Source organism: Neodiprion virginianus, chromosome 4 (genome assembly GCF_021901495.1).
Source record: "Neodiprion virginianus isolate iyNeoVirg1 chromosome 4, iyNeoVirg1.1, whole genome shotgun sequence".
In the NCBI taxonomy this organism is placed as follows: Eukaryota; Metazoa; Arthropoda; class Insecta; order Hymenoptera; family Diprionidae; genus Neodiprion; species Neodiprion virginianus.
Window position 1 is genome coordinate 36,164,846 of NC_060880.1, and position 25,818 is coordinate 36,190,663.

Here is a 25,818-nt window from a genome sequence, read left to right on the forward strand (position 1 = left end):
TTCACGTCACAGAGCCTCTCTGTACTTGTCTTGCCTATATAGGCTATAAACGCGAAATCGGGAGGGAATGAATTGTCCGGAGTGCAGTCTCGTCTATGCAATTACATTTCCTGCTACGTCCAACTGACAATACAATGCGTCTCGTTCCGCAATTTTGAACGGGAAATAAACCTGTCAGGCGTCTCTGCATTCATCTGCGCAATTATTTATCGGTCCATGGAAAATTATAACTATTTTAATCACAGTCAGCCGTGCAAGTGATTGCGATTCTCTAAATGCCGCACAGGAATGACTCGGTAATACTGACGATAAAGCTGTGAAGTTCGTAATGATAGATGTTGGTGAAAAATTGTTAGTTCGAACCTCCGAAATTCTCTGAAATTCGGTAATTGACCGTAATTAAGAAAAAATGTGGTACTTATATTTTGCAAAATCAACTCCTTCAATGTCGTATATTCCTGAAATTGAAGATCAATGACATTTTTTGAAATTTTATCTTACACTGACGTTACTGTAACTTTGACCTCGTTCTTAAATATTTCCCTCAAACGTCTTCATCGAGGACTCGAAATATTTTTACTTGTCAATTAATTTGAAATTATGGGACGAGAATCGCATACCTTAAATTCTAAAACAAATCGAAAGATTTTCCAGCACATTAATTGTAAGTAGCTTTCGAAAGAATTGAATTTCCCATTCAATCGAAATGATTATCTTCCATGAAGTCAATGGCCATGTGAATTTAGAATTCGATCTTCCGGAGAAGAAATTTTCAAATAAACGTTGCCATGGAGATTATTTTTTGATTAGATATTTTTTCTCTGCTCGCGTAGAGGCATCTGCTCAAATTGCAGCATAAACTACGCGCGCTGACCTAAACGGAGTGAAGTTAGACCGCCGCCGCAAAGAATAGCCAAATAGTTGTCCGTACAAACATGTGCCGGTGTACAAACAGATTATAGCCACACACGAAACGGAAAATAGGCGAGCGTATGAGAAAACGTAGAAAAGCGCGGAGGAGAATTTCGTCGGGATTCCAAGATCAGGTACGACTGGCATCGTGCAGCAGCCGCCAGTTCGGTCCCTTTTCCAAGTATCTCGAGAAACCTCATCTCCTTTCGCCAGATTCTAACCCACCCCCATTGCTGGGGGAAATTTAGTCCGTCCTTATTTGCTGGGATGAAGCTGAAATCAAGTCAAGAACTGATTTTCGCCCTGATGCAGGGGTTGTGTAAGCGTGATTGGCGCGTCTTGAATCTAATCGTAAGTTCCGAATGGCTCTAATCGCCAAAGGTTCCTCCGGTGAATTGTAAAATTTTTCAAATTCCGAGTCTTGACGTCTACATCAAGCTTCGATCGAAGCCTCAAGAGTTTTCAATGGGGTTGAAGCGACGATAGATTGAAAAATAATCGTTAATTTTTAACTTGACAATGACTTTAAAAGTGGTAGAATTTTTAAGCTGTCATACTTCGTTTGCTTTGTTATAACATGGTTTACTGAATTCCAGTCATTTCAGACCTTCCGAAAAATATAGAATAACGATTTTTCCTAAAAGTTCATCGTACGGTAACTTATCGATACCAATCTGATCCTTGTAACTTTCATCTACTCTGATATTTGATTATAAACGAATGCTCAATGTACGATTATGAACGTGAAATGCAGCCTCGAGTTTGCCACTTCTTGCTGACGGATAATCTACCAAGTTTTGTTTATTCCTCAGGATCTCATTATCAGAGCTTTCTTAGAGACGGATATAAATTTGAAGCACCGCAACGTCTTGAACTGCGATTCGAACTTTCGTCGTTCGTCAAGCCCGCTGCACCGAATGAATCCCACGATCCCACCGTGATTTTCGACGCCGTTCAGCCGAGCCGGGCAATAATTCATGGATAATTTACCGTCCGACCCTCGGTCGGCACACATTCTCAGCTTTTATAATGATATCAGAATCGTCGATCGCGGATCGCGTGCCTAGGCGCGATATTGCATCGAGAACCAGCCGAGGTCGGCGGGGTTACGAAACGGCAAAACGCGGTGAGCGATTGGGGTGAAAAAGTCGCGTACGCAGGTTTTGATCTCGGAACAGGGAATCGCTTCTCGGCCCGCAAGCTCGCCGCAGATCGGAACCTCCCTCCAGACACCTTGGATCGAAAAACAACGCAACGCGGCTATGAGAGAGCTTAGCCGAGGAGATCTGATCCCCGCGATGCATGACCGTGTAAGTATTCACGATCAGCGTAACGGCGGGTTTAACCCGAGTCACAAACCGGTCGTAACCCGAGCTTTTACGAGCGTTGCAATGTTGGGGAATAAAAATGCACGACGTTTACACGTCACTCGGTGCCGTTGATCGATTATATACCGGTAAAGCTCGACGAACGTGACGTGTAATATTTACCTGGCTGGACGCAGCAAGTAGAGCAGCTCAACGTGCGAGGCGACCTCCAAGCGTCGCCGAATTTCCCAAGTGTAAACATTCCTTTTTCAGCCTCTCCGGCCAATCCGCAGGATAATTGTTTAAATCCGTTACACAAGAGAGGAACAACGAAACGGCAATGGTCACCACTTAATTATCACCGCATGCAAAAAACGCAAAAACGAATTCGCCACACCACAACGACGATACGATACTTTGTTACAATAATGCGTATACCTCTCCTACCTTTAATCACAAAATTTCGTTTCTCATTGAATAACACTTTTCCTCAACTCTCATCCGCGGCGCAGCGATTTGCGAATGAATTATTATGCCCGGCGCACACATGGCGTATTTTCTATCAACATTCCACTCACCTAACGAGGGGGATGAAACTACGGGAAGAGGGAGGGAGGTGACTGTAGGGTGGAGGGCACCCACAGATTAGAACCGACAAACCAACATTACCGCGACAATTACAACTCGGGGAACTGCACGCTCCCAACACGCGCACAAACTTTGACATCCACCCCCGTTAAGACGGGGTGAATTTATTCCGTAATTCGAGTCGACGTTTATCCGCCGATTTGACCCTGGCTATTTTCCATCCCGGTAACGGAGGAAAAAGTACGCTTCGGATCCGAACGACACTTCGGAACGGGATTGGGAAATTTACGGGACTCGAGGGTGCTTATATTCGCTCATTTCCGCTCGATCCCCGGGCCGTTATCGCCCCGTTTCCACTATCTACACCCCCGGCGAATGACTGCGTCGATCAGTGGTGGTTCGGTTCGTTCCGGTTCAACCCTTCGAACGCGACGGTCACTCCGTCGTACCGAAGAGTCTCTTTCCCTAAAGTAAGTCCCGGCTTTCCACCCTCCGAATTTTCGGGAACCACGGAGTTTTCCGATCGAAATCCTCCCCCGAAAGAAAAGGGGAAAAATTTTCTATCCTGCGGCCGACTTGCGATTTTAAGGACGCGACGCGTGCCGGCCGTTGCGACTGAAGCAGCTCGCTCGCTCGCGACGGGACAGCCGGCAAACTGAACCTCGGTCGTCGGGGTTCAACCGACGAGCGTCCCCCACCCCCTCAACCCCCGCCACATGCGATAGTCCGTCTTCGTCGGCCCAGAGGGGTGCCGGCTTTCGCGCAGGCGTCAGGTGCCGTTTCTTCACCCCCGCTTACGCCGGTGGCATACCTACCTGTGCAAAGACGAGCTTGCAAGCACCGTGCGTGAGTCGATGATCCCCTTACGGCTTACGGCTAGTCACAGTGCGGGCGTAATTAGAGGAGCGAACTGGGAATGGTTCGGAGCTGTCGAGATTCTCGGGTATTTTTTATTCTTATTTTATTTTTTCTATTTCTATTTTTGCTATTTTATCTCCTGCTTTGTACAATGAGAAAATTTCATGGCAACGCGGTTACGAAAAATAGATAGCAAGCAACGAACTGTGTAAACGTTGCAACGGCTAACGTGCAGCCGTTATTTGTATGTTTATAGAGTTATATATATACTCTGTCAAGAATGATTGTATATTTACTACAGATTTACCGTACAAAAGAGTTGTCAATTTACGAAGTTACGTTGCAAGTAAATTACTATCCATTTCGTTTTTTTTTTTTTGTATTTAGAATGAGAATTTTTGACTCTACGAAAAATTGTAAGAATAACGCAAAACAGTAATTTGAATTAAATGTATTTACATATGAAATTGAAAAATATCGTTTCAACGAAACAACTTGTCAATTGTCTAATTATCATGTAACTATTTTTAATCAACTGAAATCGTAGAATTATTTCTATAAACGTTACACGGTATGAGGAAAAAAAAAAAATACAAAGAAATTTATCTGGTTTGTTTTGCCTGGATTTGATGGGGATTTTTTTTCTTCTTTTTCCGAGGAAAAGTTTTTGATGGTCATAGAAACCCGTGCGCCGCACGCGAATGAAAAACCAAGACGCATCGATATACCCGAAAATCACTACAACGTTTCTCTTATCTACGTAGCACTGCGGCTGTTTATCGACGTTTCTTTCGCAACAATAACACCACGCGGGGAAAGAAACAGGCTTAAAAAACGTAGACGAAATATGTGGAGAATCAAATATATGTGACACAAAGAGCTTGCAGTCAAGCGAGAATTGCGGTTTCGTTTTTCTCTCGCGTTTCGTCGTTTCTCGTTCACAGAATCGCAAGCTAGAAGTTTATATTACGTGAGTATTAAACGATTTAGAAAACGACTGAAAATGTATTCAGGTTTTCGAATAATCCCAACCGGCATGATTTCGAGTAAAATATTCCACCGCAATTAGATACATTAAATCGAGGCTTCTTTATCGCAGATTGTAAGCGGTAATACCTTGTAATTATTTATGTCATTATAAACGCAGGATTACATCGTCAAACGTATATGAGATAGTCAAAATATTTGGAAGGGTTCGCGGGCTTTTATGATCGAATTTTTTTTTTGTACTGTAATGTGAAATAACTATTTATCGTACGCGTTCTTTTATTTATCCATACATCCGTCCAGTCGATTAGTAATATAAACTAGTCTCATTCGAACCGTGGGGCAATTTCGATATTACGACAAGCATTTCGACCTACTGCAGATGAATTCCGATAATTCTACGTCGGGTGTTACGAAGTGCGTTTATTCCCGGGCAACCGGTGACCGTTTTATTGTAGAAATTAAAAATTCGATTCCTAAAATAATCGCAGTCCTCAAAAATCTTGGACAAGTCATCTCCCGCGGGAATCGCATTTCTGCGCGAAAGCGTGATCTTGATATTCGATGTGAAATGTAATTTGCCGTCTCAGTGCGTCGGACACTTTATCGCAGAATTATTAACTCGAAATTGGCGAGGTGAGAGGTGAAAGGCGGAAATTGTTGAATTTATCGAATGACGTCTCTCCGTGTGTACGAGTTTGTATCTACAACCGTTATATATATATATATATATATTATTATATATAAGAGTATAATATCGTCGTTGGTTAATGGATCGGCGATTATTTTGCAATTTTGTCCCGCATGAATAAAATCATTTGCCTGTAAGTAATACTCTATTATTTTTTCAGTGTAATAACTTATGATAAATCGATGACCGAAAAACGCGGATCCATTATCACTCCCGCCGCATGAAGGGAGGAAATAAATATGTACGGAACCGAAACAATTATCGACGATCCATCGTGTCACGCCAATCCGCTGAAAAGTCGGAATATTATTTTCGCCAGGGAAATCTGAGACGAAGAAAAAATGCGAAAATGACCTCCGATGGATCGGATTTCGGATATTACACAGCGGCTGTAAAGAAAACCCAGAAAAGTTTGACGCTGTCGAACGGAGTTTACTAAAATACTATCCATCAAAGTTAGAGCAGACGACGACGATCAGACGAGACGCAGAGATAATCCGGAAATTTTTAGTCCGGCGATGGTTGTTTAATAAAGTCTCCTGTCTAAAAACGTTGTAATTTGACAGCCCGACTCCACCTTCCACCTCCCTCAATAATCTAAATTCCATGCTGACACGCGAACGTCGCATTTATGCAACCGAGAACCGACTATGAACAGAGTTGTCAACGTTTGATGCCTCCTCGCTAAAAGCGACGTGGACATGATCGATTCTTTTTCTATATAAATATATAAACGGACAAATTCATTTCATCCGTGCCGTACATATTCGTGCAAGGTTCAGCTTCAAAATTGCCCTCTGCAATTTGTAAAACCCCATTGTCAAAATTCTTCGCCAATGCATGATTCTAAATAGGTACAATTTGATCTGGTGTGAGTTTCAGTTTTTTTTCGAAAAACTTCTTCTGTGTAACCACGTTTCCGCAGTATTTGCCCGCATCATCCAAAATCGCAGCTCGGCTCTCCCTCTTTATTTAAAAGTATAAAGTAAATGAAAAAGAGATAGATAGACGGACGTTTATTACGTTCACAGTGATGTTGGTCAAATAAATGTCGACAGAAAATTAATACAGGATACAGTAAAAACAGAAACAGAAAAAGCAAGTAAGCACACAGATAAGAATACCTTGCAATAGGTAAAATCAAAAAAATAAGAAAAAGAAATTAAAGTGGATTACAGTAGAGAGTAAAATGGTAGGTTAAGACAAGGGGATTAGATAAAATGGAATTAAAGCTAGAGATAACAGGTAGCGTAAAGTTAAGAGAAAAAATGAAAAATGAAAGTGAAAACTGTCTACCAACGAAATGATTTTCTTGAACGAAGAAAATGAGCTATCCATGAGGGAGAGAACAAGATAGAAAGAAAAACAAGTAAGAGAGAAAATCTTGTTCAAGTCCCTCCGCAAAGGTAAATTGAGGGGATCTGGAGGATCGATCGAACGAAGGAACGAAGAAAGAAAGGAATGGCGAGGCATGACGATGCATAGAACGGGAATTAACCGAATCGCGCATTAACCATGCGAATATATTCGCAAACTCGTGCTCTTCACTCGCTTCGCTGCGGATCAACCCCGCTCCATTGCTGATACTATCGGTTACCGGATTATTACAGCAAATTGTTCGGGTTCACCTCGACTCTCTCTCTCTCTCTCTCTCTCTCTCTCTCTCTCTCTCTGCTCGGCGCGTGTATCGGCTCTCGGTAGGAATTCAGCGCAGCCCTCATCCCCAATCATACGGTAAATCCCAACTTGGGGAAAGTCTCGAGTCTCGAAGAGGACGCGACGTCCCTCCTTTCCCCATGCATTATGCATATCTGGATGCATGCGGTCTGATGGTGCACGATCGTAATACCATCATGGCGTCACATACTCCCTGTACCTACCGCAGCTTTTCTCTCGTACGCGAAATTTCTTCTCGACGATTTTTAGTGCTTTTTTGCTTTTTTCTCTCACTCTCTCTTTATCTCAAAACACAAACACTTTTACTACTCAGCTAGCAGGGGTTTGGTTTCTAGCTCGTAAGTTGTTCGTAATTGCAGCCGGCCGGATTTATACACAATATTTTCTATTCTTTGGAAGATTTTTTTTTCACAAGCATGTCGATAAGTCGATATTCAATACTTTTGCGTTTATTTGGTTACGATATTATCGAAGGTCGGATATTTGTCAAATTTATATACTTGTTCGTGGGCTGAGACGATTTTTCTAGAAACAAAATTCAAGGTAAAAAATACCTGCTGAAATTGTAAACGAGAGCTTCGATATCGACTTTCCATTTCAAACCACATTTATAATGGTTGAGAATGCAGTGGATTGATTTAGTACTTCACTCCATAATGGTTTATTTGGTTGGAAAAACTCTTTTACACAAATTCACGGGAAGAGTTTATTTTTCCTTATCAGTCGTAACGATAAAAAATCAAATATTTACCGATAAAAAAAGGAATAGGATAAAAAAAAAAAATTGCCTTAACGTTATAATCCATCTTGAAATTGCAAAATCAAACAAACCTATTACTTAATATTAATTATAAAAATAAAAGTTCCATTTTATAATTTTACAACGCGTTTCTTCCTCTTGGAGTTTTAGACAAACATCTCTTACAGATCTAAGGAATATGTGAATTTGTTAAATCGCCAAGGTGCAACGACGATTTGTATAAAATAAGCAAAAGGCAATAAAATAAACAGAAACGATCATTAAGATCGGCTGCGTCTTTCGAACCTCGGTTTCGCGCTTCTTCGACAAAGCGATACCGGAAGTGTACAGTCCCCAATATTCACAATCGCGAGGGTTGGGAAGTTCGAGGGTTGCGTAGGTATACATAATCACATCGGGTTGGAAATTTCGGCGCGTGAGTGATCGACGGCCGATTGGCAGTGCGCGGGCATTAATTAACGTCGCTGATGTAACTCGTTAGCATATTATCGCGTAGAAACAGCCGTCGAGGCAGATGTCCTGGGTGAAGGAGTGTGTCGAGGATGAAGAGCCGCGGCGCTGCCCTAAGGGCACGTTCCACTATCAACCCCCGATTTCTAGTACCAGCTGATCCGAGCTTCGCGACTAGAAATTTTCACCAAGCTCACTCAGATAAGGCGATCATCAGGCTTGCCTTACCGTCTGATCCGGTACGCATCAGACTACCTGCACTGATTGTGAGAAAAATTTTTAGTTCCGGTTACCGCTCGGTCCTTAACTATTTTCACTTTTTACCACAATGGAAAAATATAGTTCGAGGTAGAAAATGAAAATTAGTTTTCTAGCTGTTACCGGAAGGTCTGGTATCCGTTACTATTCTTTCTCATTACGATCACTGTTGCTAGATTTTCTTGCAACTGTTGCAAAAATTTAACGCTTGTGCAACGATAAATTGACGTTAAAGCCTCGTTTAACTAAAAAAGTAGAGTAAACCTCAGAAACTGATTTTGCGTTGCAATAACCAAAAAAGGATCGACGATAGCGCAAACTGGTTAGGCGTACCTCGTTTTTCCTAATTCCAACAATATTCAAACAGTTATTTCAACGATACCTGTTTTACTGGATGTTTCTAGTTACTGTAACAAACGAAATTTTTCTCAGTGTGATCAGGGACTGACCTGAAATGTAACGTGCTGTTCCAGAATGCCCTGACATGCTGGATCAAGGCCTCATCGGTCATTTATCATGGCAGGTTGATTATCGATTTTTTTAAATAATACAACAAACTATTCAGTTTTATATAGATGCGAAGCTGAGGCTACCAAAAATGAGCAACTGATATCTGTAGCCAGATATCTGAAAAAAATAATGAATTGCGAAATAATATTTCACGAGATTTGCCGTTAAATGGTCACACGTGTGTTTTTTTATTTTTAACAAAGTTCAAACAATTCCGCATAAAATGGCTGTATTATGAAACTAATTAGGTTAACCTAAACAAATTAAAATAAACGTTGAAGGGATTCAATCCTCACAGTCTGCTCCAAGAGTACAAGATTTTTGAGGGGGGCGATTTTACCATCAATGCCTGTCAGGGATCAGTCTAGGTTGGATCAGGTACGTCGTAGTAGAGTTTACTTGACCCGAGCCTGTTGAAGGCACGTCCTACTCTGAAATACCCGATTTCAACCTGATCAGAGTCTGCTGGGACGTCAGGCTAGCCTGATGAAATTTCTACTCGGGTTCGGAGGAATCGAGGGTCGTCATTTCGCGTCTGATTTTCAACCGCGATGATCGAGGACAAACTCTCAATCCGGGAAGCTCGTCGGGGGTAAATTTTTCGGTTTTTACGATATACGCGATTTCTATAGCGAAATCGTATCGACGTTCGGTGAATTCGGGCAATGCTGCCGGGTTTGAGACCCTTGGTAAGAACCCGTTCTCGCGGCAACGAGAATACCAAATCGATCCGGGACGATCCTTGACTAGGGCGTCTCCCTTACGCCGTACGGGGTATTTTTATTTATTCTTTTTCCTTTCCCTTCTTCCTCCTCTTTTGCGCTAAGAAACGTCTCAGCTTCGATCTCACCGTCTCTCGGTGACACCCTTCCGAATACGGCGATAAGGCAGGGTTTCGGGAACGCGAGGCTCCTGGCATAGATATATCAAACGGCGAATGGAGTTAACCGATACTGACACCTGTCAATGTCAAATGTCTCTCTTTTAGAATCGAGAAAGCACGAACACCGGTATACGGGGTAACGCATTGTAGTGACGATATTCCAGGGTGTTGGAATTAGACGATCCAATCATAACGTCGTAAAACACAAGCCGAGGGTACAATATCTCTTCGAACTTCTCAACCGTCTGCAAACTGCGACAAATTTTTACTTTCAATCTTAGCTTCACAGAATTATTGAAGTGCTTACGGAGTATTCTTCGTTTTGGCGTATAAGGCAAAAATGATTCGGTAAATAAAGATCGAAAATTTGAAAATCTAAAACGAATCCTGCAGAGCTCGACCTGTGAACGATGAAAACCTTCAGAAACTTGGGGACACATGATCGAGTCTCGCATTTCAAGCATCGGCCATGAAGCCACCGCGCGGAGCTGTCAAACCAAAGTTCTTCGAGTGTCTCGTACAGGACGGTACAGATACCTATACCATACCAAACGTATACAGTGAATCCAAAGAAACGTATAAGGCACTGGGTTCCACGTACGGTCCTCGTCCTCGGATATATAAATGGATTGAGCATTTGGCGAAGCCGGCGAGCCTCGCGCTCTCTTCCATCGTCGAAAAGAAAATGCGCGGTGTCTGCCATCGGCATCCGGGGGTTGATTCGAGGGATGGAGGAGGATGAAGAGGGGGTGAGTATTTCCCGGCGAATTTATCTGCATACCTATACATACGTGTGTCGGACCGTCAAAGGAGAGTTTTGCGAGACTGGCATTCGCCCGCTTTGTGCCGCACGAAGTTTTCCACCCCGCGTGTTTCTGCCGACGCTTCTCGCGTAGGTGGAGGAGGAGGAGAAGGAGAAGGAGAAGGTGGAGGACGCCTTTTCCCCTCCTCCTACAGCGGCGAGGCTCACCCGCTCACCTATACACGTGTTTGCAATGTTAAGGAACGAAACTCGGTACCCGAAAGCCGCCCACCTCACCCTTAACGAAATGTACTTACGCATGCATATATATATGTATATACCTATATATACAGTACGGGGCTCGTATTAGGTGTCGGTTAGTTCGGGGCTTGGCGACAATGCAATTTACCCCGCATCCCATCCCGTCTCGGCCCCCCGCGCCCACTTTACCGAGTCCCAAGCGCGCCCCCGGAATTCGGTAGAATTGTTTCCCCCTTTCCGTAGGTTTTTTTTTTTTTTTTTCGTACGGAAAACACGGAAATTTCCAATTTTATACCCGCCCTTTTAGTCGAGCCGAAGCGAAGCTTCGGCAGTGACGCTTTTCGCACGGCACATATGCGTACGGATCGATTCACGAAAAACGTGTTGAAAGGGTGTCGAATTGCGTTGTCTCGATACGACGCCGAGGAGTTGGGAAATTTCTATTTCCATTTATACCTGTAAGCTTCGGGCTTCTATTTCTACAAATAAACGAACTACAGAGAGCTTTGCATATGCTTACAATTCTGGATTATACGCACACAGAAATTTTTTGCTTTCTTTTTTTTTTTAAATCTATCGAATCAAATGTACTTTTAAACGCGAAATTTTGGTTTTAACTTATTGTTAGTCAATTCGATGAAATAGTAATTATTTTACAGTATTATAAAACTATTGAACACGCTCCTAAGTCGCTTCGTACATCCCACTAAATCTATTCGCTGAATAAAGGTTAGTAAGATTTACGAAATCATGAGAGCTACTAAATGACTACCGCTGTAAAAAATTTGTTGAGGTGTTAAAATACCGGAGTGTTTTTACCGAGTGTAATATTAAAACCCACGAAACTGAGGACGTTGAAAATATCCCGTAATTTGAGAAAACTTGGAAGCACGTTTCGTTCCATCTTTCCATTACACCTTGCGCCGTGAATTCAACAAAAGAATAACACGTTTGTTCGTGACTTAATATACAGCGATTGGAAGAACGAAGGAAATCTAAATTACCATAACTTTACAATATCGCACCGGTACAAATTTTGGAAAATTCTCTTCAACAAGCTTATATAATTACTTAATCATTGTCAGCAGCTGATCGACGGCCGCACGCGGCTTGTTGGCGATCGTAAAAAAAAAAAAAGAAAAAAAAAGCACATACAATGTACAACACACGTCACGGATGAAGAGGGGACGGGGTGCTGATGGAAGAATTTTTAATTTCACGGTCGTATGCGCTGATAATAATGACGGTAGCGTGCGACGACGGGACAACAAGAGCGCCAACAATGCGGAAGAAAACATCGATTATCCGAGGAATATTCGATCCTCGTGAGCGTGCAGCATGGCGATACAGAGGCGCGGTCCTTTTTTTTTTTTTTCTTTTTAATTTTATTACGTTGCTCTTTTTTCGAAAACCTTCAAACACCCTCGCGGAAAAATTGGCGCGACGCGACGCGACGATCCGTCCATTCAACCGGCGAGTCGCAACATCGTATCCCTCGATATTGCGATTTGCGATGCTGTGGAATTCCAAAATGGCTGAATATCGCGCGCACGTTACGCCTATCGTATCTAACGCTGTGACGTTTGCATGAAATATTTACAAAAGGGAAGAGGATCCCCTACTATGTAAACGTTTACACGCGAGAAGCGATTAGATTTTCATGAATCTTTTCGCATGGCGTGCATTTCGAAAACGTTCTTCTTAATCCCCGTGTGTATTTATGCACGTAACTCCTGAGCTCACTTATGTTTCGTTTGCTTTGGTTCACCATTTCGCTGATCATAATTCTCGTGACAAGCAGGAAAAGTCGTATCTCGACGCAATGTTAAAAGACAATGTGACAGTTTGAAACGAGAATACTCATCCCGTTGTTTTCGGACAGGAATAGAATAGGAAGAAAACGAATAAACGGATATCGATCCGCCTCTCGCGATTACATAACAGTGATGACTGATTTTTTTACAGAATACACGTTCGCCCTTGCAGGTTACGGAGCCAAATTAGATGCCCTCGCGTAACTTTCACGACAAAAGCTCGCCTCGTTACCGCCTGCGGATGTAAACCGAGTAACACGTTGCGGGTAGGTAATATAAAGAATATAAAAAAAATATGTTTCGCTCAACAGCGCTATGCAGATGTTCCACAGTGCAGGTGAAAAACTGCCACAAACTAGCCCTCGAGATTGTTAGAGTGCAGGCGAAGTCGCTCGGGAAAAATGCTCGTAACACGGCCGAGTTGCGTAACGTTGCTCGCTGATCGATGCGCGATACCCGATTTTTCTTAACGTTAAAGTGAAGCCACATTGGGGGGAAATAAATGTACAGTGTCTTTGAAGTAGTAAAGTTTTCAAAATATCAATACGTTCGTCCTTGTTACGATTTAGTGAACTTCAGACGTTCCGGTAATTGTGAAATAACGATTTTCCGGAACGTTAATCGTTACAATTACGTCGATAACTTCGGCTTTATGATTTTTCACCACCTGCACGCCGGTGAAAATCGTCAAGACAGATTTCCAGCCAACCCCCACCGACAAAAATATCGGGGCGCGTGACACGCGACTCGTCGGAAACCGCCCTCCAGGTCCTCGACCACGCGTCGGTAAACACAATCGCGTAATCCGTTCGGCTCCAGGAGGTCCGTCAGCGACGAACTCTGCCGCAGCCTCCATCCCTCTCATCCGAAGCCAACGCGAGTGTCCCGCGGTGTAATATCGGCTTGTTTCTCCGCAGCGTTTGTTGCGGGTCGCCAGGGCGTCGCAATTAGCCTTTGACGCCACCCGGCTCGCCGTCGGCTTCGTTCCCTTCCCTGCAGCGAGCGACGAGATTCGCCGTGTCATTGCAGGGGTCAAAGTCATTCGTTTTTATGTTGCGGATATATTTTTATTTCAAAAAAAAATATTCTCAAAATATTGTGGAGAATGATCGGGGACTGAAAGAGTTACCAATTAAAGTCGACTAAATTTATATCCAAAAATAATGCAATCAGTCTCGGAAGTCTGTTTGTATGATAAACTTTACAGCCTTGCAACATATTTTTGTTCGGAAAAAAACGAATCAAATCAATTTTGTTGAGTATGATTTCAGCTCTTATTTTTCACGAGTCATAGACTGTATGATCCTAGTTCTGAAATACTTGCGTAATTAAAGTGTTAAAATTTGTTAAATAAAAGTTTTGCAAACCAAACGATCTGATTTTATGTGTACTTTTATCCGTTCCTTAAAATTGTTGAGTTGGAACTATTGAAAATTTTATCGATTATCGTTCAAATACGTGAAACCTTTAGACGAAGTTAATGCGAGGTATTCAATTTGATCTGTCGGTACGAAAAGTTGAACAAATATTGCCAATTTTTCTGACAAAATGAAAAATTCGACATTTTCTAATATCTATGATCAGTGCAGACAACCTATAATTATATCGCAGTTGATACAAGTCCCTCATTACATTGCAAAGCAAACGAATTCCTACTCGAGTTTATTTTCAGTTATACAATAAGAGAGAAAAAAACAAGTAAGATAGCGAGAGAAAGAGAGAGAGAGAGAAACGGGAGAACGAGTGAAACCTGGTAGAAACTTGAAGAGACGCATTGTTAGAAGCGCGTGCCGACATAAGTTAGTTTTGTAGACATACATCATGGCGGCATCTACCAATTTCGTCCTTGTTCTTGTTCTTGTTGTTGTTGCGGCGTTGTTACAACACGCGGCTCGAGTTTCCCGGTCGGAAAGTACGAGCGTAGAAATTTCCATTTTAACTAAAAGCAACTTCTGGAGGTGTACAGGCTCCGGTTTATTGAGATCAATCAGCGAACGCTTATAAATATACCTACATTGCATAATATCCTCGAACCGGCTTGGCGATCGATCGGCCCGAGTGAAATCCCGGGAAGTCGGAAAACCTAGAGGAGCGAATGGCGTTCGAGGATTAAGTCGACCCGATCATCGGACGCCGAGAAACCGGATGTCGATATCCAATTTCCGGTGAAGGGACCGGCTAGATCCTCTCCTCCTTTACGCGACTCTCTCACCTCGGCTTCTTTTCACTTATTCAAACCGATACCAAAATGCGGTCGGCGTAAGACTCGGAGGAAAACTCGGAGCTTTTCCACCCCGCGAGAGCTTCTGCTGTACTCGATTGCGGACGAAAATTTTCACGTCAAATTTAACCTTCGGCGAAGGGTTGCGGGATAATCGTCGGATAGGTTCGATATCGATGAATCGATTGACACGCTTCGATGCAGAAATCGATGGAGGATCAGCGGCGTGTAATCGGTTAGATGTAATCGGTGTTAAGATTCGCCCCTCGATACCACTTATCCTATACTCTTTAATCTCTTCTGCACCCTCTCCTCCTTTTCCCAAAAACTAACTTGCGCGGAACGCTTCCTTGCTTCGGGTAGCAATATGCTAAGAAGTAGATTAAGTACGTAAGATGATTACCGCGTAAATTCCGTTCCCCTTTTTCCTGCCACCCCTTTCGTAACCCCCGTGCCGTGGAACAGAGGTTGAGCGGAAGTAGAATTGAAATTGTTATTTTAATATTTATCACGCCTCCCGTAAATCCCTCCGTAGTGAAAACCTCACGCATAACCTTCTCCCCTGATTCATCTCTTCTACTCTCATCGTCTAGACAGACCTTCCGGCTCTCTCGCTCTCGTATAATTAAAGAATCCGTCACTAACCGTGATTGTTTGATTCTAAAAAATTGTGTATAGTTCATAGTTTCGTCTAAAAAGTTGCACTAAATTATTTCATTCAATGGTATTAGCAAATTCATTTTATTTTAGCATATCGTTGCATAAAATAATTGTACTTATATCATATACGATAAAATTATTAAGTATTAGTTCGTATAACGATCAAAATTCTTCCAATCAAATGAATTCTTTTTCCCGGTTAAAAAAAAAAAATAAAATTTTCCTTCCACTCCGCATCGATAACGAAAAATATCCTCTATTCGTTGCCAAGTAAATTGCTAGTCTACGTAAGCCAAGGAACCAGGCGTTTCCAAAGACAAACCCAGTATACGATGTGTAATAATCGAAGGTGTGATTCGGGATACTTGGGAATTTCAATTAAGAAGAGACGATCCTAATTGATTATACGTCGCCTGGACCTGTACGCACCCGTGTATATAGCATATATATATATATATATATATATATACACGATATATGTAATTACACCCGGCAGTTATACCGCGTGTATCTGCGTACCGATAACACCGATATATATAATGACGGTTGAATTCGAACAGCGGCTAGCGGTTGTACGAAGGCTTACCCTAAGTCCGTTATCAGTGAAACCCAGCCGGTCTTCGAGCCGGTATATCCTAAGCGAAGTCGGGGGGACGAACCGCGATTCTCGATTACCGGGGATCCGGCATCCAGCGATTAAAATCAACCCGGTGCATCTAATGGCCTCATCAATTTTATTTCTGCGACTATACGAACGTCCGACCATCGCGATTTCCTATTTTTACCCGATCCTTACCGACGCGCATCGGATCCTTGGGCGATACGTAATTTAGTATAACGTACATAGATCGCGAATTAGGGAGGCAATGCTTCTTCTTCTTCTTCTTCTTCTTCTTCTTCTACTCTTTTTCCCGACTCGTTATATCGACGTTCATATTTTACTGCCAATGAAAACCGCGACCCCTTTCTCGCAGTTTTCAGATATCGTCGTTAGAAGTCCAAAACGCGCAACGGCATCAATTACGCGAAAATGCGAAATAGAACGTCAAGTGCGCGAGGGAATTCTGATTTCCTGACGGGATAATATTGCGATCAGGATTAAAGGGGAGAGCGGATGTAAATTGATCAGTACGGTTGAGCTGGCGAGAAGAATTCACTGGTGGTAACACTACAGTCGATAAAATTGACGATTCAGCCACGTTTATCCCGGGATGATTTCATGTTACGCTTCACTGACCAGCTACTCGCAAAAGCTGGTGATTTCGCACCGAGATACAGAGATTTTTTTTTCTTTTCTCCTTTCTCCTGTCCACAGCGATCAACGAGTATATTGCGAAGCATGCGTGGAGTGTTGAAATCAATCTACGCGCCAAACTCGTCGTATTTTTTTTTTTGTATCGTTAGTTATTTTCTGTCTAACAAGAAGAAAATAAGTAAAAAAAAAACGAAAAACACACCCGCAGCAGGAAAAGGAAGTGAATATATATATATATTATATACATACATGTGTGTTGACATGAAAAAATTCACCTCAGAATGCAATAAAAGATGCGTGTACATAAAAAAAAAATGACCCTAAGAAACATGGGATGAAAAGTTTTGACAACACGTACGGGGATGGAAGAATGATGTTATTTATTTTTTTATCGATCGTATCGTCGTCGGAATTTTCCGTGTTTGGACGAAAGGTCCGAGACATATGTAAACACGTGGAAAGGGTACATCCGGTTGCGATGTACTCTTAATTTTCCATCCTCGAGATGATAGAAAATCTCCGCCAGCGTAAGTTTTGCGAAGGCCTTTCTTCGCGCGCGGATTCGAGCAGTGCGAAAAGCTCTTTGAGGTGTTTTTGTAGCTCGACCTGAGCCGGTTGACCGTATCGAGTGGAGACCCTGGCCGTCGCGTCGGGCGTGTTCGATCAGCGTAAAGCCCAGCCTAACCAAACCCAACTCTAACCGAATACACCCGTCCAGCTGCCTCGTCGTCTGAGCAGATGGAATTTTTCAAGTCTATTTTCCTGCACGCGATATCAAATTCCGAAGCTCTTCTTTTTCGTCTCTTTCTTCTTCTTGCTTCGATTCTTATCCTTCTTCGTCCCTTCTTCTTAAGCCTTTTACGCTTCTCACAATCGGATTCTACACGTCCATATTTTTGAAATAATACGATTAGTGAACGAGACTTGCGCCAACGGCCGTTTCTGATGCATCAATATCCGATATAATAACGGTAAAACGATGCAAGGAATGGGACGAAGGAAAATCGCGGTAATAATAAAGACATTCCGTACAGCTGATAATGCGAGAACACAGATCACGTCGGGACTTGGAATCGAAATATCCGAGCCACTGCGCCGGAGCTTTTTCCATTGACAGGTTCCGCAATATCGCGGGACATTTTCGGTCGCTATCTGTCCGCATCCACGGTGAAAATTTGATACTCCAATTACTCGAGTTTCAAAGAGACACGGTTCGGACAGGTCGACGTTTAGATACTCCATTTCCGACCGATTCGTGATGCTTGGTTACAGTATTTCACCCTGCCAATTGAAATGAAACTGTGAAACCTTAAAGCGAATCGTTTAACACGGTATTCTGTCATCGGACAACGAGAATAATGGCAAGAATGCAAAAATGAGCACGAGTATAATTTTTTACAACGAATTTTTTCTATTTCTTTTTCTTCTTTTTCCTCATACCGCATTATAATTAGCCGAGGTAAAAATGATCGAGAGAGAGAGAGAGCCAGCCGCGCGTATTTTGCCGGGCAATAATTAAGCGGCGCTAATTCCTGCGGGGTAACTACTTGGTAAAAGCAGCGACGAGCCACCCAAGATACACTTGACTTAAGCACAGTTTAATACGGTTTAAGTTCGCCGCGTTTGGACGGGGACAAGTTACGCCTAATCAAGCTTCACTTTAACCTACGAGCCCCTGCACGCCTCCTCCCCCCCCCCTCCCCTCCCCCACCTCACTCCTCCTGAAACTACTTGTCCAACTAATAATCGTAGAGGATATCCTTCCCAGTTGAAAGTTACTTCGCGCCCGGTTTCCTCTGTCTCTCGCGAACCTTCTCCTTCTGCCCTCCGGCCCTTTCCCTTTCCCTTTGCTTTTGCCTTGAACCCCGTGCTGCCACCATGGACAGAAGGAACACGTCCCTCTGGCCACGTATTGGAAATTGTCAGATAATGTTACAAGGCGTTTCGAGGTGGAGAGAAGCTATGATATCCTTCCACTTTCTCTTCTCTATATTTATTCCAATTCTATTGTCTCATTTCTCGCCTCAGCAGCTAGCGCTTTATACCGACGCGACGGCCCGTATTTCATCGTTGGGTATATAATGTTTACCTAGAGGAAGGCTTTCGGGAGCGCACTTATGTGCTGCAAAAACTCCCCGCTCGAATTACATTGACCCGAGGTAAATTTTGTCGGGAACGTGACCTCCGAGGAATCGTCGTGTCGCGGCGAAAGTGGATCGTAACCGAAAGCCAAAGAACGGATCGGTTCCTGGGATATTTGAATTGGAACAGATATTTTCAAGCGTTTTTCAGAAGTAATCATTCACTTAGGGAGAATTCGTAAATTTTAAAGCTAAATGTCAAACAGTCATTCCTAGGAACTTGAATGACTGTGATATTCTTCGAAATAACGAGGAATCGATAGAGCTAACGAAAATCATTGGCAATCATTGCGAATCACTTGAAACGACGTGTCACCGCTGCAAACGTTGTAAATCATGGAAATCGCTGCAATTATTTCTATACGACAGACGCGAAATGATTTCAATTCGTTGATTTCTGTCTTCGACGATTTCAAGTCTACCGAGTGATTTTCATTGATTTCCAGCGATTTCCCAACTTCGGAAATGATTGAAAATCAAGGATGAGATTGGAAATCAATGTAAATAAATTGGTACCCAGAAAATCAAGAAAAATCGCATGACAAGATGAAAATTAACGAAAATCACTCGTTGATGAATTGGAGTGATTAATTTGATTTTAAACTTCCTTTTCATGCTGTGTATTCCACGGTTCTATTGCTCTCCCGAATTTTTCGTCGAAAGCTGTCCATACATTTTATCGACGATTCGTCCCTCGACGAATTCCAGAAAACACAGAGTTAAGAAAGAAAATAGTACGGAAGAAGAAACTGTCGTCATCGGTTACCCAAGCGGTGAGAATTGATGGCGTGGTTATATTTGCGTCAGAAAAGCATGACAGTGGTAATAAGCGGTGGTCGACTCTCCCTTGGTTCGGTTTCCAGCAACGCGTTCGAATGAATTACCAGCTCGTTTGTCACCCTTAGCCCGACCCTTGCACCACCGGTCCGTAACAAATATGCTTCCGACTCCGAGAAATATTACTTATATCGGCAACATGTGCACATACGCTTAAATGGGCGTGAATGCGTGCGAAGTACAAACGCGCAGACGATTTCAAAGGATTGCGAAGAATATCTTTGCACGCGTGTGCAACACTTTCTCTTCAAGTAACCTGCACTGAAATAGGTGTCGGTTTAAATTTTTCTATAAAGTCAATATAATGGTGTAAAAAATATCGTACGATTTAGAAATTGGAAACTCTTTATTGGTCAATTAGTAAGAACGAAATGTATGCGCGAACTTGACTGATGATCATTTTCTAGAAATATTTTAACGGCGGTCCACAATTTTTTAATTCGATTCAAGCAAGAATTGTTCGTCGTTTTTTGTAATTCTTTTGGACAAGGGTTAGTTTACGAAAGAGCAAAATTTTCTGAAACAAGGTAAATTTGAATTGTAACCTATCGTACCTATTCAAATTTAATAAACTTTTATCTCAGTGCGAATGAAAATTAGCTAAAAGCGAGAGTAAATTTCGTGATGTGAAAAAAATTGCGCAGCGTACCTAAGAAGAAAGAAAAATGTGTTTTAATTACCAATTAGTAAGAAAGAAATGTTTTGTTAATTCAAAGAAATGCAGATGTTTCCCAAGATGAAAAAAATCATTATTCCGACCACTTGTTTTATGTCAATCGAAATAAATTTCTTGTTAATCGAACAAACACATTTATCTCGATATTTCATCCCTCTACGCGGTAAATTCAACAAATTCAATTCCTCCGAGTGCGGTTAAGGGAGAATTTCGAATGGGTGTAGGTATAATAAGGGCGGATGCGTCGAGTATTGGAGAGATCGAGCCCTGATTGATCGTTAACTTTTCACTCAAGGCCCAAGAGGCAAGTTAAACCGAAGGCCGAAGGCTTCCTGCATCGTATACTATACGTCTATATAGGTAGGTGTACAGAGGAGCGAGGGAAGAAGGGCCATTACCAGTCGGAAGACAGCCCCGCGGGTCTGTATAAGGAGGGCTTAATATAAGACGGACCCGATTCTTGAATTAGGCGGGGAAAATTATATCTTAATAGAGTTTTGGAGTTAGTTCACACGCCGGGTCGCGGTCGCCGTTTGTAAGGGCAGCTTGCGCCCGGCCGCGGTTTCGAACTCCTGCAGGAGCGTCGGTTCGAAGGACGAAGGACGAAGCCGAGGAGCTTGAAGAGCGAAGGGAGCCGCTGCACGGCGAGGGGTGTGTTTGACCGTATTAACCGCAGGGTGTGTTTGCCATGGGCAAACGGGCGAAACCGGTAATTATATTTGGCGTCGATTCCTTGGGCAAACAAAGCTGCGGCTGGTTACCGATCCTATATACCCATCAAAGAGAGACGGAGAGAAATAGATTCCGGCGATCCGCGACCCGGAACGAAACGATCTTAACAACTTACCTCCTCCGGGATCGAGAGCGCGTTATTACATCGTTTCCGTTTCGAATCGCCCCGGGACACCGATGCTCTTACGCCGTTACGCGGGGGCTTGAATTTCGGCTTTTGAATTTCGTGCCGTCTAAAACCATCTACGCGCGTTACGGATACTCGAAAGAGAATTCAAATAATCCCCACAAATATTGCCGAGCGAATTTCAAGAGTCTGATTGGAAATTTGCCGGGAAATTGTTTTTCAATTGAGTGAGAATTAATTTTCAAAATTTCGATTACGAGTTTCATTTTTATCATTCTTTTCCTCGTATTTATTGCGATCTCGATCACAGCATTTATGGATTATTAATCCGACAGTAATTGTTTCTAGCCTCGATTATGACGGTTGAAATTTTTCACGTTCTGGATTACCCAAAAACGTTTCTAAATTTTTTCTCGATTCGATATAAAAACTTGTTTTCAAAATTAGGCGTGAACGAAAGTTTCTCGCAATACGTACACATTGTTTTATTTCGAAAGGATTTTTACACATTTCAATGATCGAAATCAGGTTTTAGCAATATGTAATTTTTTCTCCATTTTCCTAACAACGTCGGTTATCAACATATTTGGCACACCGAGGGATGTAATACGGCTTGAGCTACAGCAGCGTTACAGCGAACCTCGAGTCGCGGGCACTCAAGGGACCTCTAGCTTTCGTTAGTCCGCCACCATGATGGCCGGGCAGCCCGGTACCCTGGCCAGTTTCAAATTTATGAGTGGTACCAAATAATTGACGGGAACGCAGAAAATCCCCGGAATTTAGGATTCGGGCCTCGACTTTGGCCCAGTTGTACGGCCAGGTGTATATAACACCGGAAGTAAACCAAAACCGGGGGTTCAATGCAGTCGAATGCGTTTCAAATTAACGATATTTTTTTCTCTCTCTCTTTCTTTTGTTGTTTGGAAAAATAAAACTTGCTTGATAATCAATACCCGAAGATCTTGTTTTGATTGATTGGGAGAAACAAGAAATTGCCAACGAAGTGTAAAGGGAACAATAATTATTTTTCTTTGATAAATGTTTGAGGAGAAATTACGCTTAATTATACCAATTTAGTTACGGGTCGATTGAAAATTAATTTAACACACCTATTCGTATAACGCGTTGAATAAAAACTGTAATTCGCGAAGCAGAAAGAAGGTCAGAAACATAAAAGGTTCGAGTGTCGGGAATCTAGATTCAAATCCTCCCCTATTTCATTCACACGTCGAAATTGAGCGTCTTTGAATAACTGGAATATCTCTTGGGTGGTTATATTTGGATATAACGCAGGTGGGCTCGTTGGTGTTTCGTTCGAATAATCGTTTAAAGCTTTGATCGCATCGCAGGATATTTATAATTCTTGGTGAATTGAACGAAGTCGAAAGCGACGCAGGAAAAAACCGAGCCTCGTTTTCAACAGAATTTCTTTCGCGATGAAAGTTCACAGGGAAAAAATCGTTCTACGTAAATAGTTTATTGTGCACAAAAATGACATCAGTTTATAGACGCAAAAGCTGCGATTTCTGTAACAATTTTCACGCCGATCTGATGCAGCTGTGCCGCGTGATACGAAACGAAGGAAACTGATTGAGCTTCTCAATAAATACAGCTTAACCCGAACTCTCGATTGTACTTTCGTATTCAGCTCATCTTTGAGGCATGTACCTTACGTAAAATGACCGGCAATTTGTTACCGCGATTTGAATTCACTCGAAAATCTGAACAACGTTCGCTAAATTATTTACTGCCCGCCTACCACTTATCATTTTCAAAGATATTCCAATTTTTATGAAACAATCATTATCATTAATCAATGATTGCAATTCAATTTGGTAATGCGATTTGCTTATTCAATAGTTTACCTGATGATCTTAAAGTCATTAACAATGAAACCCATGTTAAAACTAAATTAACGAGACGGATATTGTTAAATACATAATAAATAACTATGATCCTGTGGATACGTAACGATGTAAATATCGTGCACTGAAGTTTATATGTTTTTGGTAACTTATAAATTAATTTTACTTTCATTAATGGATGTCACACTAGTTCAAATCTTTTATTTTTATATCCCAACACTTAAAGTTTTAATTTCTATGTTTTTTAGTTTATAATCCTGTTCAACGAAAGGGTAAAAACTACCTCTGTTGGAATTTACTCTATCCTGGAAATAAATGAATGCATTCATTGAGCTTCAGAGAGCCAATTTTTATTTATTCGATTTACGAAAACATTGAGTCCTCGTCGTTCTTCTCGTAACTGAGTTGCGAGCATACATTATACAGGAAGCGTATAAACGAATGGTGAAAACAGAGTTGCCCGAAAAGATCCTTGAATCTTTTATTTCTTTATCCGGTACGTTTGTCACATAGGTTGTACGTCACGCGAAGAACTGATCACTCTTCTTCTTCTTCTTCTTCATCTTCTTCTTGCCTTCTATTTCTTTCTCATACGAAAAGTCTGAACCATATTTCTCAGTATATTAGGAGGCACGTTCTGACATATATCTTCAGAAATGTATACCTGACCGAATTCATCAACGCCTCTCGCCCCAGGGCGGCCCGCTCCGACGCCTCGGGGTCGTCTCGAGGACGTCGCGACGGCTTTGCGCCGACATTATTTAGCCAACCTAGGTACACAAGGTAGAACCATATCGATGCGTTGCCTCGGGGCGTAAACGCCCGCTGCGTATAAGCAGGACCATAGATACCGAGGCGAGCCCATTGCCGAAACCACCCTCTTATTCACCTTCGATAAAACCCCGCCTCTCGACGAAGACGTAGATACCCATTAAATACGCAATGCCGGGAAGACGACAACCCGAACGAAACTTGAGAACGTTTTACGCACCTTCGGCGAACGTCGTGCGAAAGTTCTGAAGATGAAACCCTCGTCGGTTGGTTTGAATCTACGAACAAGTTCGCGTTAGACTTTCACAGATTTTATAAAGAATTTAGTTGCGAGTAGGTAAATAAAATTCTAGGCTCTGATTCGCGATCAGAAAAAAAAAAAATAGTAACTTGAAAACTTCATAACTTCGACACAAGTTTTGAGATTCTTTCTCTGATTTTACCAAGATTTTCATGACCATTTTATATTAATTATCTTTTTCTTTAAACTGTTCGTTAGTTCACTGAGAGAAATTTTCAGTTCCGGTTAGCGCTCAGTCCTTAACTATTTTCATTTCTTACCACAGTCGAAAAATATAGTTCTAGGTAGAAAATGAAAATTAATTTTCCAGCTGTTACCGGAAAGTCTAGTTTCCGTTGCTATTCTTTCTCATTACGATCACTGTTGCTGGATTTTCTTGCAACTGTTGCGAAAATTTAACGCTTGTGCAACGATAAATTGACGTTAAAGCCTCGTTTAGCTAAAAAAGTAGAGTAAACCGCAGAAACTGATTTCGCGTTGCAATAACCAAAAAAGGATCGACAATCGAGCAAAATGGTTAGGCGTACCTCGTTTTTCTTAATTCCAACAATATTCAAACAATTTTTTCAACGATACCTGTTTTACTGAATTCTTCTAGTTACTATAACAAATGAAATTTTTCTCAGTGTTGAGTCAATCGTATCTTTTCTAAAACACGTTGAACTGTTGATTGGATCATACCAACGCCTAAATTCCGGTCCTCTCGATAATTTTTTAACAGCTATCATCTATAACGTACAGCTGCAATTCATCCTATATCAGGTGAAAAATTTGTAAACTATTTTTACGTGAAGTTCGTGCATATTCGTGCATAAAATCCGTGTATGCGCAGAGACTCGGGATATCTGCACCCTCGAAACGGCGCGCGGGTTATTTGGCGAGAGGAAGAGGAAGCCACGGGGCTGATCTCGGGTGAGATTAGACGAGAGGCAAAGCTAGTTGCCGGTCGCACTAGGTTAGCGCCTGGCACCCTGCATACCAACCAAGCCTCGGCGGAAGTTTGTCCGCATCTCTCTCGACTCGTTACGCCGGACAGCGATTTCTTATGGCCTCGGCTGTGCAGTTTGGTGAGGGGATAACGCAGGATAACCGCAAGGATAACAGCGACCTGGGTTCACGTGCGTCGTCTACAGGGATGCCCGATTATCTCCGAGATCTCGAAACTCTCTGTTTCAGGTGCTTGTATCAATTTTCATTTCGATCGATCGAGCCGTTGCTCGGTCGTAATTGTTCTTTTAGCCAAGAGAACAAAAATTGATGAGCCTAATTTTTTTTCTTTGGAATATTTTTATCCAATTTGAAGTCGTATCAAGAGTGCGATCCAGTCAATACAATGTCTGAAAAGAAGAATAGCGAATTGGAGCTTAACAGACAAAATAAAAAATTAAAAACTCGACGGATTTCTGTGGAAAAAGTTTTGAAATAAACGACATTTTACACTGAATTTAACCGTTGCCTTTTTTCTAATTAAAAAACACTGTGTCGTACAATCAATTTTAACAAATCGCATCTCGTATTATTTTGTAAATGAGTT

The 25,818-nt window shown here is 42.1% G+C and overlaps 1 protein-coding gene across 5 annotated transcripts in view; it reads right to left on the reverse strand.

Annotated features, from left to right (window-relative positions):
- Window positions 1–25,818, reverse strand: part of LOC124302321 (agrin-like) — a 290,584-nt gene that overhangs the window by 227,770 nt on the left and 36,996 nt on the right. For 4 of the 5 annotated variants that reach the window (XM_046758370.1, XM_046758372.1, XM_046758371.1 and 1 more), the window contains exon 1: window positions 2,403–3,444. The exons of the other annotated variant lie outside the window; for it this stretch is intronic. The gene's annotated coding sequence lies outside the window, so the exon portion shown is untranslated. Of the gene's footprint in view, window positions 1–2,402; window positions 3,445–25,818 lie in introns of those variants that run through there. 5 annotated transcript variants of the gene reach the window in all.